At 34.7% G+C, this 16,960-nt stretch overlaps 1 protein-coding gene and 1 long non-coding RNA gene across 8 annotated transcripts in view; one reads left to right on the top strand and one right to left on the bottom strand.

Annotated features, from left to right (window-relative positions):
* LOC128679094 (uncharacterized) overlaps window positions 1-16,960 on the bottom strand; it is a 232,604-nt gene that overhangs the window by 154,838 nt on the left and 60,806 nt on the right. The gene's annotated exons all lie outside the window — the stretch shown is intronic.
* On the top strand, window positions 2,341-3,167 carry LOC128679124 (uncharacterized). Its single transcript, XR_008405723.1, has 2 exons — window positions 2,341-2,500; window positions 2,975-3,167. It is a non-coding gene; the product is annotated as an uncharacterized LOC128679124 (long non-coding RNA).

The following is a 16,960-nucleotide window of genomic DNA, read 5'->3' as shown; positions in this document are numbered from 1 at the left end:
GTCTAGTTTACGCGCGAATGCAACACGCAAATATTAGAGGAAATCATTTTTTTCTCTTTAACGTCATATTCTAGATATTTTTCTTCCAATTATTCTAGAAATTTCGGTCTACATAACAATTTTTCTCTCAAAGATTCGTCCCCAAGATACACGAATTACAAATTCACTATTGCGCTGACGTTTCGGAGAACGAGGGTACGTGACAACGGTCTCCGCGGCACTCATCGCTCTTCGTCGATCTTGCCATTTCTAACAGAAAATTCGATTTTTCATGTACTTTGGAATTATACTTGTCTCTAATATGTGAAATTATAAGTGATGCCGCGAAGCCAGTATCAGCGTATAAAAAATCAAAACAAATTAAATATTCGTCTGGGATTTTACGACCGTCTGTCTGACGTCAACCTTCTTTGCCCTCTGAATCAACTCAAAGAATTTATTAGAAAAAATTTAATTATAGTTATAGAATTTCTCAAAAAGCTACGAACCACTGACATTTCTGAACGACCACTGCTGAGAAGAAATGCCGAAATAAACTCATTTAAACAGTGTTGATCCCTTACATTGAATTACAAATTTGCACTGATAAATTGGATATCATATTTGAAATTATCATTATGTTGTGTCTCTGTGGGGATTCAAAATAGTTAATTCAGGTTTCAGTTATGCAATCTCAATGCCAAATCAGAATATTCCACAGTTCGTCCGCAGATAGCAATATCTCTGTAAACTTGGGAATTGTAATACAGTGCTAAGTACCATCTGTCACAGATAGCGGGCGCCGCGAAGTTTTGATTTATTACCATTCAGCCAGATGGTATGTGGCAAAGAGGAAGTGATCGGGCTGAAAAAAATTATCCCACATGGGATCATTTCTCTCTCTCTCCTCTCTCTGTCTCTGTCTCATATTCGCGTGTTCTTGGTTAATTACAAAGCTGTGAAGCTCGAAAGCCCAGAGTTCTTAATTTACCAAAATTTGGCTATGATTACACAATTGGGCATCTGCCTTACGTCAACCCAATGGGAATGCTTGTTGCTTATCACCTACGTTAAAGCTATGGCGACGAAGGGACATCACGATGTATGAGGATATGGAGTGGTCCTAGTTTAGGCCGGGACCACACACCATAGATTGGATCTTTCTGCTAGATCGACTACTGTATCGATCGATCGGTAATAGCATAGTATGTATGGCACCGAAAATTTACAACAAAATTCCAAATCAATATGAAAGCTTAAATTTAAATCTATTTAAAAGCACCTCAAGTCTTTATTAACTGATAAATGTTATTATACTTTAAATGATTTCTTTAATGATAGACTCGGATAGAAGTTAGGGCTAGTATACATTATAATTCTTTTTTTGTTTTGGATTTGTAGTGGACAGCATGCTCCTCTTTATTTATTTATATTTGCACACCTATATTCGGTAAAACATGTAGGTTTAATTCATTTTGACATCAATTTGTCTATTTGTACTCATGTTTTTGGTAAATAAATGTTTTCTTTCTTTCTTTCTTACTCTAATTAAATCAATCTACTAACAGTACTCCATGTTACAGCTAAACCTTGAAATGTGGCGAGACCTAAGTTTAACCCGTTATCTAGGTGCAGTGTGGCCGGTTTCAGTTAGCTACACCTAGGTGTAGCCTGCGTATATTGGGATAGACTTAGGTGCAGCATGTCTTCGATGATTACATATACTTCGATGATTCAATTTTTTATACCACCCGACCAAAGCCGGGACGGGCCGGTAGTAAACTTAAACAATTTCCGCCATATTTATATTTCAAATGCGATCAAAACGCCAAACCTCCAAAACAAACAAACCAAACGTCATCTAATTTGTTTATATTTTAGTACAAAATTACTAAGTGGTATAACAGAAGCTTTACCTCAACTGTTTGAACACTGACAAGCGTTCACAACTCGCTTTGTACTGAATCGATGGAAGTTGTCAGCTCAAGGGCTTCGTCAACATCCAAGTTTTTCCATCACGGATATTAATATTACGAGTACATGCACCCAATAAGAAGTTCTATGCTGAAGTTATTTGCTTTTAATAGATTTGGCATGCTGTTTGAATTGCGTATACTAACGCGAATACATAGAAATAGTAATTCCAAATCCATGGATGATCTAGTTATAAATATATTATCATTATTATTATCTAGTTATTACAGTTCAGATTTTTAATCTCATCCTTTCGACGTACAGAATGACAAAGATACTTGAACTCGAACCAAAAACATTACGAAAAATCATTTTCTTGTCAAACGCATTCAACAGCTAAACTAATTGGCTACCTATATGTAATTTTTCAGACTATATTCCTACAAGTATATTTTACACGAGCACTCAAAAAATATTATTTATCATTTATCTACTTATTATTTATCACTCCTTCTTGGGTTCACGTTTGTAGATATGGGTACATGTGAGTATGAAGCGGTGATGGTGTAATGGTTAAGACGCCCGCCTGTGGATCGAAAGGTTTCAGGTTCGTATCCTACTCGTGCCATATGAGTTTGTATACCAATCTGACTCATGTATAGTAGTTTTCATCGTCCACCACTTGCTTCCGATGAAGGAAAACATCGTGAGGAAACCTGCACAGTAGTTGATTCTTATTAATTTGTGTGTGAAATGGAGAAGGCAATGTCAAACCACTCCATTTTCTTATTTTCTTATTACAACTTTCTTGGCATTATTTGCCAAGAAAGTTGTTGTTTGTGTTTAATTCCACGTAACAACCACGACCCTCAGCCATGAGGAATACGACTATGAAGAAGAAGAAAGTATGGATGCAGAGATCTAGTATTATGAGTTTCTTTGTGTGAATGAAATGAATGAATTATTATAAGTACAACAATGACGGTTAAGTTATTTTATAAATTTTTGATAACTAACTGCACATGGGAAACAGGTATGATAATGTAAATCTTTATCTTTCTCTCATCTGAGCCATTTTCAGGGTTCTAACTGCAGCCGTTGAGCGTTGAGAGACGAAGCCCAGGGTCCGCTTTATACTACTTATTCGTCTCCACTTCGGTCGTCGGCATCCCTATTCATATGATAAAATTAACAAGTACATAATGTCCACATCTATTCCCGTAAACATCCGAGGAATTATACTTTCACAATAAATACTTGTATTTGTGTACTTACATTTCAACTTCTTTGATTTAACTGTCGCTCTTAGGATGAGTTGCACTAGTCAACTTTGACGTTGACTTTTAGGTGCTCTCCGCCACCGATTAGATGAAATGGCGTATAAGTTAATAGTGTGCATTGTTATGCGCAAGTTACCGTCAAAGTTAACCGGTGCAACCCACCCTCATTCTCCAAAATTTAAATATGGGAACATTTGGACCTGATGAACTGCAAACTATTCCCGAAATTTCAGCTACTTTGTAGCCGAACAAAAACTAGTGCAATAAAAATGCAAAAGTGCAAATTGAACTATTTTTAAACAGTGTTGCCAGCCTCAACCCAGATAAGTTTTTTACAAAAAAGTCATTTTCCAATTTGTGACAAAAAAAACATCATGTGCGTGCAGTAAATCATTGAGTAGTTCCCACGTCTGCAGCCGGTCGCACGATTAGGACATGCTTATCATAACGCATTGGCATCCAAACTAAACGTGTGTAGTGTACAAAATTTCGGCTCAATCGGTTGGAGATATCTGCTTCAAAATTGAGTTGCAAGATTCCACCTGAGACATAGTGACGTACATTGCAAGTTAAATAAAAGCTCGTACAAATACGTTAAAGTTTCCGCTCACGACCACTGGGAATCGAGGTTTACACCTCGGTGGCGCAGTGGTAAAGTTCTTGCCACTGAACCGAGAGGTCCCGGGTTCGATCCCCGGTCGGGTCATGATGGAAAATGATCTTTTTCTGATTGGCCCAGGTCTTGGATGTTTATCTATATAGGTATGTATTTGTTATAAAATATAGTATCGTTGAGTTAGTATCCCATAACACAAGTCTCGAACTTAATTTGGGGCTAGCTCAATCTGTGTGATTTATCCTAATATATTTATATTTAATAAATTTATTTACACGTCCCAGCGATTCCCGACTATCTAGTTATTTCTAGAACCTTCTAGTACTTTCTAGAACTTTCTGTATGTGGCGCTCATGGTCGTGTAAGATTCGATAGTTGCCATTATACCCTTGGGTATTAAACCAACCAGAGAGACAATTGCACTTACAGACGGTCTCCTTTGCCAAAGGTACAAGACCGATACATACACCAGTTAAATAAAGTAGGTACATATATTAAAATTAACACAAGAACGAGTTTGTTATTGTGTACATGATATTTTCTAGTTACTGCAATTATATTTACATATGGTGTGTGTATAAATAAAGTTGTCGACAATGCAATAGTGTTTAAACTTTACTTAGGTTATGTAGGAATTGTAAAAATCTGTATAATATAACAAATGCGCATAGGAATTTACGCTCGCGGCCTCCCCGGTTGATTTAACACTCAAAGTTTTATCCGGTTATGTTTGAAGTGGACACTTTTATTTTACGAAGAATTGGAAATTCCATTCGTCTCACTAGACATCGGGAGTGATTTTGTAAAAAGGAAAAAAATGTATCTGTATTTATTTGACCATAAAAACGGGCATGGCAATTTACTACTCATCGAAATTGTTACAACAAGTTTAAACAGATTAAGAAATCATGGAAATACCTGTCTGTTGTTTTTTAACCCCCGCCGCAAAAGTAGTGGTGTTATAAGTTTGACCACTAGGTGTGCCAGTCTGTGTGCGAGGCAAAGTAGCTCATCAACGAGTGAACCAATTTAGATGCGAATTTTTAAATATGATAGTTAATTTTTATGCGGTGGCTCTTAGATATGTTTGATCAAAATCGATTCAGCCGTTTAAAAGTTGTAGCGAAATGATTATTAACAGTCGGGGGTTTTATACAAATAAACATATTTTTTTACAAATAAACTTGGTTTGTCAAGAAAATAAATAAACACTAGCATTTTTTGTATGTAAGTAAAAATCTGTTTCCCGTGAAAATTTCAGGAAATCCCTTCCTAGTGCTCCCCTACACTGTCCTAGGAATCTACACACCAAATTTCAGCTTTCTGTGCCCAGTAGTTTCGGCTGCGCGTTGTCTGTCAGTCAATCACTCAGTAATGCAAGAGTTTTATATATATATTGATTGTAACTTTGCACAGATTTCAATCCATTCATATTGAGATCTCTGCAAAGTTAAACAGTTCTACCGTATTAGCTTACTAGTCAAAAACTTTAGCAGGCACATTCAATATCCAGAAACGGGGGTACATGATGATTCATACGTAGTTGAGCCACGCCCCAACTGGGCAGCTTCACGTATCGTATGACAGTCTCGGCTTTATAGGATTCTTGACCTTGGCTTCGGCTGGGTTGAAGGATTAGCGCGGAAGCAGAAGCGATGGATTAAACGTTAAATGTCGATTATCAAAATGAGTATCTACTCATAGCATATATGCTATGTACTCATTTTGGTAAGTGTAATTGTTATATCTATAATATATATTGGCCCACAATTGATGGAGAAATCATTGAAGAAATCTTACTAATTATTATAATAAAGGGGACAGTTAATGAGATTATGTTACCGTACACCCAGTTTGGAATAGGTTAATTTATTACAAGCTTTTATTTAATTTGCAATGTAACTTTGTTTACTATACCTATTCGGATGGAATCGTGAAACTCAGTTTTGAAGCAGATATCTTCAACCGATAATACTGAAATTTATACACACTTTAAATTTGGATCACAATGGATTATTTATTATGATAAGCTTGACCTGATGGTGCACCTCATCAAGATGATAAGATTTATATCGATACATATATCGATCACACATTGAATGCAATACGCATAGAATTAGTAAGTACTCCGTACAAAGAACCTACTAATTCCATGGCAATACGATCGCTATTTTTTACGAAAATGTCATTTTGGTAAAAAAACGAATTGGGTTGAAATATATAATAGTACTAGCTGGGCCCCAGGGCTTCGTTCCCGTTGGAATTTCGGGATAGAAAGCACCCTATGTGTTATTCCAGGATATATTCTACCCGTGTACCGAATTTCATTCGCTAGAAAACAAACCGAAGCCTCAAGCCTACGCAAATGAAGCAGCTTATTTTTATAGTAGTATTATAAGGATCTATTTTTGTACAAGGTCCATTTAGGGACATAGCAGAAAGACGTTTATTCCATGATATATTGGACCCGTTGGCGCCCACTGAGGTACGTGCCACGCTTACTGTGTCTATAAGGACCTTTTCTTGAAATCGAGAGCAAAAATTATTCTCATTTGGAAGCTGGGGGCCTACCATGAAACATAAAACACGTAGCGCGTTATTGCGTCCACACACTCTTTTTTTATACGATGCGAGTTGATAGAAATACGTTAGTTGTTTGTATGTTCCCTCTGGTTTTGAACCTTGCATTTAGTTACTCAATTATTTTTGGATTTGCTTTGTGGGTTCGAGAAGATTAACAAATATAATGATACCAATAAAAAAATCTAAATAACCATTGCTAACATTACAACATATTATTTTTACTAAATAATGTAAATAATTTATTTAGTGTGGGATAATTTGTTTAGAATACTTTTTTAAAACAAATCGATAAAAAAGTGATGGCGGTGTACTTTCGATGTTCGACTAACAAACATCCTCACAATCCAAACTTTCATTTATACAATTTAATATTATTTTATTTATTTTCAATACAATTATGTTAAAAAAACGAATTGAGTTGAAATATACTATAATAGTACTAGCTGGGCCCCAGGGCTTCGTTCCCGTTGGAATTTCGGTATAGAAAGCACCCTATGTGTTATTCCAGGATATATTCTACCCGTGTACCGAATTTCATAACTATCCGTCCAGTAGATTTTGCATGAAAGAGTAACAATCATACATACATACACACATACATCTTCACAAACTTTCGCATTTATAATATTAGAAGGATAGGATAGTAAGATTAGTAGTATGGGATGATGAAGAACACTCATTCGGCTAACATCAGAAAAGAAATAACAGAAACTTTTCCAGGCGAGTTTTCCCTAACAGAGAATTAAAATTCCCCAACCGTGTTTAAAAAATGAGGCAAGTTGAAGAGTTCAATCGGGGAGGAAATTCTGGCTCAATTTGCCTGGCCGATTATTCAGGGTGCCAGCGGTGGATTTACCAGCAGGCTGAGTAGGCAGAAGCCTAGGGCGACAGATTTCAGTGGGCGGAAATCGACCCAAAAATAAATACATATATGTCAAATATACGAAAGTTGAGAAGGAATAATTAGTAAGATTTCTTCAATTATTTCGAAGGACACACATATTTGGCTTATATAAAAAACGAGGTTCGAATACTAAACCAACATTAAATATTAGTACTAACTGTACGGTAACCTTACCTCCTGCATAAACATGCAATAGCGGCAATTTTACAATGATTTCGACAGCATCATAAGCTTAGGCTGTACAAACAAACGTTAAACGTTAATAATGCTAATGTGATCACGAATTTTCTAAATATTTCGATAAACAGCGTTTCAGTATCATAATTAAAAAGACAGGATACATAATAGTCTCGATTATTTACATAGCCATAAGGACTCTAAAAGAATAAAAATTTCAGCAGCTAATCGAGATAAATTGATAAACAAAAATTTTTAAAATATTTTATTTTAAAATTAAAAACGTTTATATCGAATTTCTGGGGTCAGAAGGGGCGGCGAAAAATGAATAGCCCACAGGCGGTAAATTTACAAATCCGAAACCGCGTACAATTAAGGCCCGATTCTGCGGCCCTATCTTAATTAAACAGTCGTTGTGTAATAAACTGTCTATTTGGGCGTTGCCTGGTGTTCTTTGGACGGATTTATCTGTCAACAGATCGTGGCCGGTCCAAAGACGAGACAATCAAAATCTAGAAATAATATGAACCGGTCTAACTTTTGATTTAATGTCTTTTTGATGCACTTCAAAATGCTCTCTCTCTCATCCTCGTGTATTACCAGTTACATTCGGAGCTGAGACGCCCAGAAACCCTATAAATTCGCGTAAAAAAAATCAACTATGAAGTTTTGAAGATTTCGCTATGCATAACCGGCTGCCTGCCTGATGACAACGCTCCTTTGGGATGTTCTTATTGCATATCAGTTGTTACAGCATGTGTCCCTTAATCGCCTCGTACACATGGACGGGAGGATATGGAGTGGTCTCAGATATCTCTGACAACCATCATCATCATATCGAGTGTGTATTGCTAATACTGGTGTCAGATTTTATTCAAGTCGCCTAAAGGCATTTGATATGACTTTTACGACTACTTACCGCCATCTAGTGGCAGGTAGTCGCATACATACTAGTGAACTAAACCGTCCACCATTTTGTGCAATTTTATTTTATTACATACAACTTTTATTTTAATGATGTAAATTCGTTCTCCTAATTTTTAATATATGTATAAGACCTATATATGTTCATTGACGTCCTTGGATAAAAGGCTGCGGTGAAGTTTATTGCGCCACTTCTTCTTCACCTGCGCTTTGGAAGCCGGCAGTAGACTTAGTTTAAGTAATTTTTTGACGTCAATAAGTGATGTATATCATCCTAAATTGAATAAAGAATTTTGAATTTGAATTTGTGCAGATTGTGCAGGTTTGCTCACGATGTATGAAAACTACTATATATGAATCAGATTGGTATACAAACTCATATGGCACGAGGAGGATACGAACCTGAGACCTTTCGATCAACAGGCGGGCGTAACCATTACACTACCACCGCTTCAACAACAAGCGCTTCTGACAACAATAAATGCTTATCAAAAAATTTCATTTTTGTAAAAACTGCTAATTTTAATACTTGTTCCGTTACTGCGCTGCGGAAGTAGGTACAAATGTTGATTTTATTTAAAAACCAGCTATCCCATTGAAATATTTGTGAAATGCAAACAACGTGTCGAAAAATAGCTCGCTACGCAAATGACAAAAAGTGAATAATGCGTACCGTTTATTTGTTCCGGAAAGGTTTCGGTCCTTTACCGTTATTCTCGGATTCACCGCAAATATTTTGGTGATATATGGTGATACTTGGATTTTTAACATCACTATTACTACATAGTATAAAACAAAATCGCTTTCCGGTCTCTGTCTATCTGTCCCTTTATATACTTAGATTTTAAAAACTACGCAACGGATTTTGATGCGGGTTTTTTTAATGTGATTGCTGAGGTTTACCTGAATAATTTATTATAGTTTTACCCGAGCAAAGCAGGGGCGGTCCGCTACTTATTTATATTTATTGCTTCGGAGGTACCTAGTTCAATTATATCTGGACTTAGTCCACATTATCTAAATTAAAAAAAATCAGTTTACGACTACAGAGGTCAATTAGTGACGTAAGAATAATTTAGTGACATGTGGTCCCCCCGCCCTAGCTTAGGAACACTCCATAGCCTCCCGTGTATATCGTATTAGAGACATTGGCTTATAGGTATGGCAGCTGATAGGTAGCAAAAGCATGCCCTAAGAGGATTGTCGTCAAGCAGGCGGGCGTTAGTTTAAAAAATAGCAAATCATCAAAATTTTATTTGTTGTATAATGAAACTGTTGTCATAATAATTGTATGAAAAATACATGAAAACTTATAAAAAATAAACTACAACTCACTTCCTACTCACTTTCTATAGTACCTATAGGTAGTTTAATAATAACTAATTATCTACATTAATTAATATGTGCTTTGAAGTCTTTAATCTACTATCATTTTCAGTCTAACAGAGATTATTTTATAATAAATCCTTCGCACGCTTTCTATCCATAACATTTCAGGTAAAATAATATTTTCTTGACGCACCCCATTTTACTTACCTTTAATTACCTTTGTTTCACCTCCATCGCAACTCATTACGGTAAAAATACCAAGTTCTAGAAAACTATAAAATATTAATTCGAAACTTTGTTATTTATAATTTTCTGGCGGGGTTCTACATGAAATATATTTTGATTGTTAGAGGGAACCGAGTCTTCCTGTTATAATAGCAAGTTATTTTAGTCTGATTTAATGGAATTACAGAAACTGAAAACTGAACTACTGAAAATTGTAAGATTTTTTTCATAATTATATATCATCGGCCCAAGCTAAGCTCTAAGCTTACATAAACACAGAAAAAGGCACAACACACCCAGAACCGCAAACAAATACTTGTGATCACGGGTACAAAAATTAGCCCGCGCTGGGAATCGAACCCAAGACTTCCAGTTAGCGGACAGGCGTAGTGACCACGCCACGGAGGTCGTCAGATTGAGAAATAAGCAACAAAAGCAACAACGGACAACGCTCTATAGTCCAATACTAAGGACTGAGCTTATATCGTGGGTCCAATAGAAACTATTACGTCTTCTTTATACGAATCTTTTTTATTTAACATTTGTTACTTATCAGCAAAATTAAATAAAAAAAGTTCGTGCTATGTCCCGTTAATATAATTTGTGTAGTGTATGTGTTCAAAGCGTGAAAGTTTAAAAAACACCTAGAACCTCACAAAACTAGTACATTGTATAATGAAAAAACATAAGTAATATTTTCTAATAAAATCTTTTATCTTGCATAATTTGAATGTTATTATTGTCTCTCAGCTGCCAAGAATGTGTATCCCTTAGACATCGTGAGACATCCACGAAAGGATATGGAGCAGTCATTTTTTAAGACAGAACCAGACGTCACAGTTTGACAATAATCAGGCAATTACAATTATTCTGAAACAAAGCTTATCACTCAATAAAAATATACTAAAAAGATATTTTTTACTTACAATCTCTAAGAAGAATTTTTACATAATTGAACAATTTTCGAGTTCAAAAGTACGAGCGTGTCTAATTTTTTTTAGATTACGAAGGCTGGTAATTAATGAAGTTGTTATAATTGCCGAAGTTAAGGTCGGGTAGACAAAGTTTTGGCCAGGAAAAAAGAGGATAATACAGAACACCGAGACAATTTACGCTAATTAGATTTAAGCTATTCTGATAAACAAAAATTAGGTCGGATTAATCTTGGGGTTAGGGATGATCTGTTTAGAGATTGGTGTTGAAAGGGTTTTAATATCTCGACACGCGCCATGCAATTTTTTTGATGGAAATTATTAATGAAAACGTCGTAAGGAAACGTGCACACTGTTTGACAGTTCTATGTTCACTAGTGTGTATGCGATTACTTTTCACTAAGATACAGTATGTATTCGTAAAAGTAATGTCAGATACGTTTAGGCGAGTTTAAGCCAATTGAAATAGACCGTTTCTATGTTGCGAAAACATTTGTATGGATTTTTGTATTACATAGTTATAGTAATTAAGATATCACTAATGTTAATGTTAGGGCTATTGTATAACCCCGTGGAAATTTCGGGATAAAATGTAAGTACTCTATGTGTTCTTCCAGGTTGTACCGTACCCGTGTACCAAATTTCATAACAATCCGTCTAGTAGATTTTGCGTGAAAGAGTAACAAACATACATACACACATATATTCTCAAAAACTTTTGCATTTGTAATATTAGTAGGATTTCAAATATATAATGTGCGTGTGGTCTGAGGGCCCACTTCTTGAAATTATATGAAAATAATGTGTGGGATTTAGTGAACATTCCAGAAGATATGTGAATGTTGAAATTAATTGATGATTATAGTTTGTATTCAGAGTATCGCCAATTACTTGCGCAACTTGTTAAGACATTACCAGAGTGTCAGAATCAGTAAACATTAAAATCCCATCAAACCGAGCTGAAACCTACGGGCCGTATCTAACGATCGCGCGATAAAACATTTATATTTTATTCGAGACACTTTGAAACTTTTCGGCTGATATTTATTTTTTTGACATCTGGAGAGCTATGGCGATAGGTAGGATATAGGTATGTCCTTATTCTATAACGATTTTATAGTTTAAGTACAACGGATACAATGTAACTAACCTGTGTTGTGAGAGAGTGGTGTCTGAAATTGGTTTTAAAAGGAACCTGGTCCATCACGGTTTTCATTCAACATCTAAAATTACAAGTGACACTTGGTTGGTGAGTTGGCTATAATTGTGTAGATATTGTGTGAACTGTGATATGTAATGTTTATTGTGTGAACTGTGATATGTAATGTTTATTGTGTGAACTGTGATATGTAATGTTTATTGTGTGAATATGATATGTAATGTTTATTGTGTGAACTGTGATATGTAATGTTTATTGTGTGAACTATGATATGTAATGTTTATTGTGTGAACTGTGATATGTAATGTTTCAAATGAGGCGATGTGTGTGAGTGTGTGCGTTAAACTTGTTACTGTAACTCATCGAGTGTGTTATTGCTTGTAGTGGCAGGTAGTTCGTGTAATGAGGTTCGGCAGGCTTATATAAGTACATAAAAACTTCGATAAGTATATGGCAACAATGCATTCGTATTGCACAGATTATATGCTATTACGAGCACCAGTCTTCACAAAATAATTAGCATAAATAAGAGTCATGTAATTTGCATGTATATGAGAAACTTGCTGGGTACCAGGGCTTCGCTCGCCTGGGAATTTCGGGATAAAAAGTACTCTATGTGTTATTCCAGGTTATATTCTATCCGTGTACCAAATCTCATAACAATCGGTCCAGTAGATTTTGCGTGAAATAGTAACAAACATATAACATACATAAAATAAACTTTCGCACTATTAATATTAGTACGATTACTTATTTTGACGTATTTTTTATCTTTTTATTATAATATTGTTATGATATGACATAAATTATTAATAATAGAAATTCATCCATATAAGTAACTATTGAAATTTAAATTTTATAATAAATCCGCCTGCCGTTCCATATTCTTGTTTGCAAATACCCGACAGCGTTCATATTGCACCTATTATGTAAACAGTGTTAGCTAGCTAAGAGAACTGATGTACAATATTCATGGCAATAAACGATTTGAATTGAACTGGATTGTATTTTTTGTAAAGAAATAAATATTTGTGTCACTTTTTTTACTTTTATATAATACTTCCAGTAACTGTAGGTAGACTATATAGTTCGTAACAGAGTTTCCAGCTCTTAGCCGTTTCAAATGAACTACTTCTATTGAATACAAAAGTACCGAGCTCAATGTAATCTTGGAGATAGAAATGTATGAAACGGAGCTTCAGAAGTTTACTCGTAGGTAAGAATTTAAGCACGTTTTAATCATCACTAAGCACTCTTAGTGAGATATTAAATCGTGCTGAAATTTTTACTGATTATTAAAACGTTAAACTTTAACTATTTATAATTATTATTTCTATTAGTTACATAAATACAATATTACAAATAATAGGGAGATACGACTAATTATATACATAATTAATTAATTTCGTTTAAATATTCATATAATATTTTTTTTGTGTGCGTATTCATAATCCTATGGCAAGGACACACACCAAACGATCTACCTCGCGCCTGGATTGCAAAGTGAGTAAGCCTTTAGAACCAGGTCCCATTGCTACGTTGCGTCGAGCCGCTCCGTTGTTTTCCCATAGGTTTTGACATTGACGTGCGTTGACGTACAGTCAACACCACATCAGCCTACCCAAATCCATTGCAAACTCGCCTCTATTACCGCGCCATAGGGATTCGGGCGGGGTAACTTGATGTACACACTTTGCGATGTCCGTCAACTAACGTCAAAACAACGGAGCGACGAATGAGGAATGACGCCGCGCTCTTACAGCCCAATTTTTATTTTTCAATAGAAACGACTATTTTTAATATAAAAAGTTAATTTATGTCTTTTAATCTAAAGGTTCAAAGGTTTAGCTAAAGGTTTAGCAAAACGAATAAGTGTAGCTAAAGGGCTAACTCAATAAAGGGAGGGTCAAAGGCCGCCACGTGACTGAACTGCTACCTTATGTTGTTGTCGTAGATTTATAAAAACCTAGATACCACTTTTTTACCTTCATTTTAGTAGCCTTCGAGATACACAACTCTTTGCTCTGTCTATCCCGTGAAGTATTAAGACGTGATACTGTATGCATATATGTAGAAGACCTCGTTTGCGCGAATGTTTAAAAGTAGTAGTTGTAGTGCTCTTAAAACTTTATTGGCATAAGGGACATTGGACATAAAATGTATTATATAAACTCACTTTATTTTGTTTAGTTAGTATTCAATCACACTATTCGCATTATTGTGTGATTTAATACTAACTGAACTAAATAAATTAGAGTTTAATGTGTATTTTCCAAATTGTGAGCAAAAAGAATTTGGTTTCACTAGAAAACTTGTATTATTTTTTATGACATATAAATAAATATAAATAAATAAATTTATTAGGACAAATAACACAGATTCAGCCGAGACTTGTGTTATGGGATACTAACTCAACGATACTATATTTTATAACATATACATATATAGGTAAACATCCAAGATCCGGGCCAATGAGAAAAAGATCATTTTCCATCATGACCCGACCGGGGATCGAACCCGGGATCACTCGGTTCATGGGCAAGAACTTTACCACTGCGCCACCGAGGTCGTCATTGACGTTAAGGGACATTCAATCAAAACATTTTGATTTCTGATTCTTTCACTTATGATTTTAAAAAACTGTAAAAAAAAGTGACGGCACACACGTCACTCCATAATAATATAAGACAATAATAAAGGTACACACACCAGCACGAATTAATGAATGCCTCAATGAAAATCTTTAATATACATAGTAATTAAGAAACAAAAAATATACAATAGCTGCCATCATCTATACAAATGGCATGCGATATCTAGCCATACATAATTCTGTGGTTGAAACTTTGTTTATTTCAAGATTTTTGCTCCGCTAAGGATTTAGCTAATCTCTTGCGGATAGCCCTTTTGTTATCTCTGTCTCCAGCTTCTACTTTTTAGGTAAAGTTACTTCTTTTCTCATTAGTCCTAGTCTAAGACCTTAGTCTAAGTTAGTTGTACGTTTTGCACGTAATTAAGAATAATTGTAATTTTTTTTTTCAATAAGTTTCACATTGAATACCTAAATTTACCTGTAATTTTAGGTATTCAATGTGAAACTTATTATAAAAAAAAATTACAAATATTCTTAATTACGTGCAAAACGTACAACTTTCCCATCAAGTCAAATCAAATACTTTTTTCCATTTGTCAAAAACAAAACAAATATTTTTTTTTGTGTTTGTTATGGTATTTATTTTGGTTATTTGGGAATATTTTATGTTTTGCACGTATGTAATTTATATTACTTATTAATTTTTTTTTCAATAAATTTTACATTGAATACCATATTATAGTGAATTGATTACAAAGTTACGTCACAAATGTTGGAGTTAAAAAGCGTTTTAATTATACCATAATAAGTACAAAAAAAATACTAACTTTTAATATAAATAAAAGTAGTCAATTAAAATGACATTTGATTAATGCATTTACACATTTTATTTTACACACAACAACCACCCAAATGTGTTAGCAATCAACAAAATAAAGATAAATGAAGGACAGTCATCGTATAGCTACGTAGTCATAAAAATTACGAATAATTTTCAGAAGACCTCTCTTAATTAAAAATAGAAATGTTTGATTAGCCAACTCAAAATTCGAACGTTTTCTGAATGGTTTTGAAATGTCTGTGCAGTATAAAAATATTTTTATATATATTTAATCTATCTCCATAGATTTTAAAAAATGTACATCTGAATCTGAAATTCAAGATATTGAAGCCTTATAATGAGCTCTGCTGAGAGCAGCTGACATCGACCGCACCGTAGCTAGCTACCCAGATAACAATCTGACGACGTTCGTTTACGAAGGTTTATTTGTACACTGGCTGTCCGCAGCTTCGCCTGCGTAAACCTATTTGACCTCGCCACTTGGGAAGTTAACTATCCTTACATACCTTTTACAAAGAACAAAATCAAAAGACACAACGATATAAAATTGTTGCATACTAATAACGCTAGATTCTTATGAAAAACTTAATGCGCACATACATCATACTTAGTTGCTGGGATGCTGTAGGAAAAATAAATCTTTTAGATATTAGTTTTTGTAACAACAGGGCCGATGGAGCAGTAAATCTTTGGTAGCTATCTATGGTCAAAATTATAAGAAACAAAAAGTCGACAACAGGTAACCTGCCAGTGTTAAGGGCAAATTGACTCCCTGGAATGCGTTGAAAAAATCTCCCGTGGGAATTTCGGGATAAAGTACTATTTCTGTTATTCCAGGTTATATTCTACCCGTGGACCAAATTTCATGTAAGTAGATTTTAACAACCATACACACTTACAAACTTTAGCATTTATAATATAAGTACTAGGTTAGGATGTAGGAAATAGATTACGTTTTATGTGAAAAAAGTTAAAAAATATGTCAAAATAATAAAGAACTATATTTACCCACAGATAAAAGAAATATCCAATGTTTTATTTTTTGCCATACTCTTGTTTATTTTACTAGTGATTTTGATATATTATATTTTAACTAGTGATCAAAAATCATCGTGTTTTACAAACTTAAGTTGACATGTTTTTCCCACATAAACAATTTTGAACAAATTGTTACAAGTACGTGAATCTATTTCATGCATAAACGTCCCTTTGATTTTAACACCGCAAGAAAAATGAGGCACGTTGAATTGTAAATATGAATAGTTGAATAATTTCCATAAATATCTGTAATCTCTGGTTGAGATGTGCCTCTCGTATATATTTCACTAGCTGGGCCACAGGGCGTCGCTCCCGTGGGAATTTTGGGATAGAAAGTACCCTATATGTCATTCCATATTTAGGTTATATTCGTCCAGGGTACTCATAACAATCGGTCCAGTAGACTTTCCGTGAAAGAGTAACAAACAATACTCACATCTCTACACACGCATTTATAATATACTAG

Source organism: Plodia interpunctella, chromosome 21 (assembly GCF_027563975.2).
Source record: "Plodia interpunctella isolate USDA-ARS_2022_Savannah chromosome 21, ilPloInte3.2, whole genome shotgun sequence".
In the NCBI taxonomy this organism is placed as follows: Eukaryota; Metazoa; Arthropoda; class Insecta; order Lepidoptera; family Pyralidae; genus Plodia; species Plodia interpunctella.
Note: the sequence above shows the minus strand (reverse complement) of the source record. Positions and strands in the feature narration are given on the sequence as shown.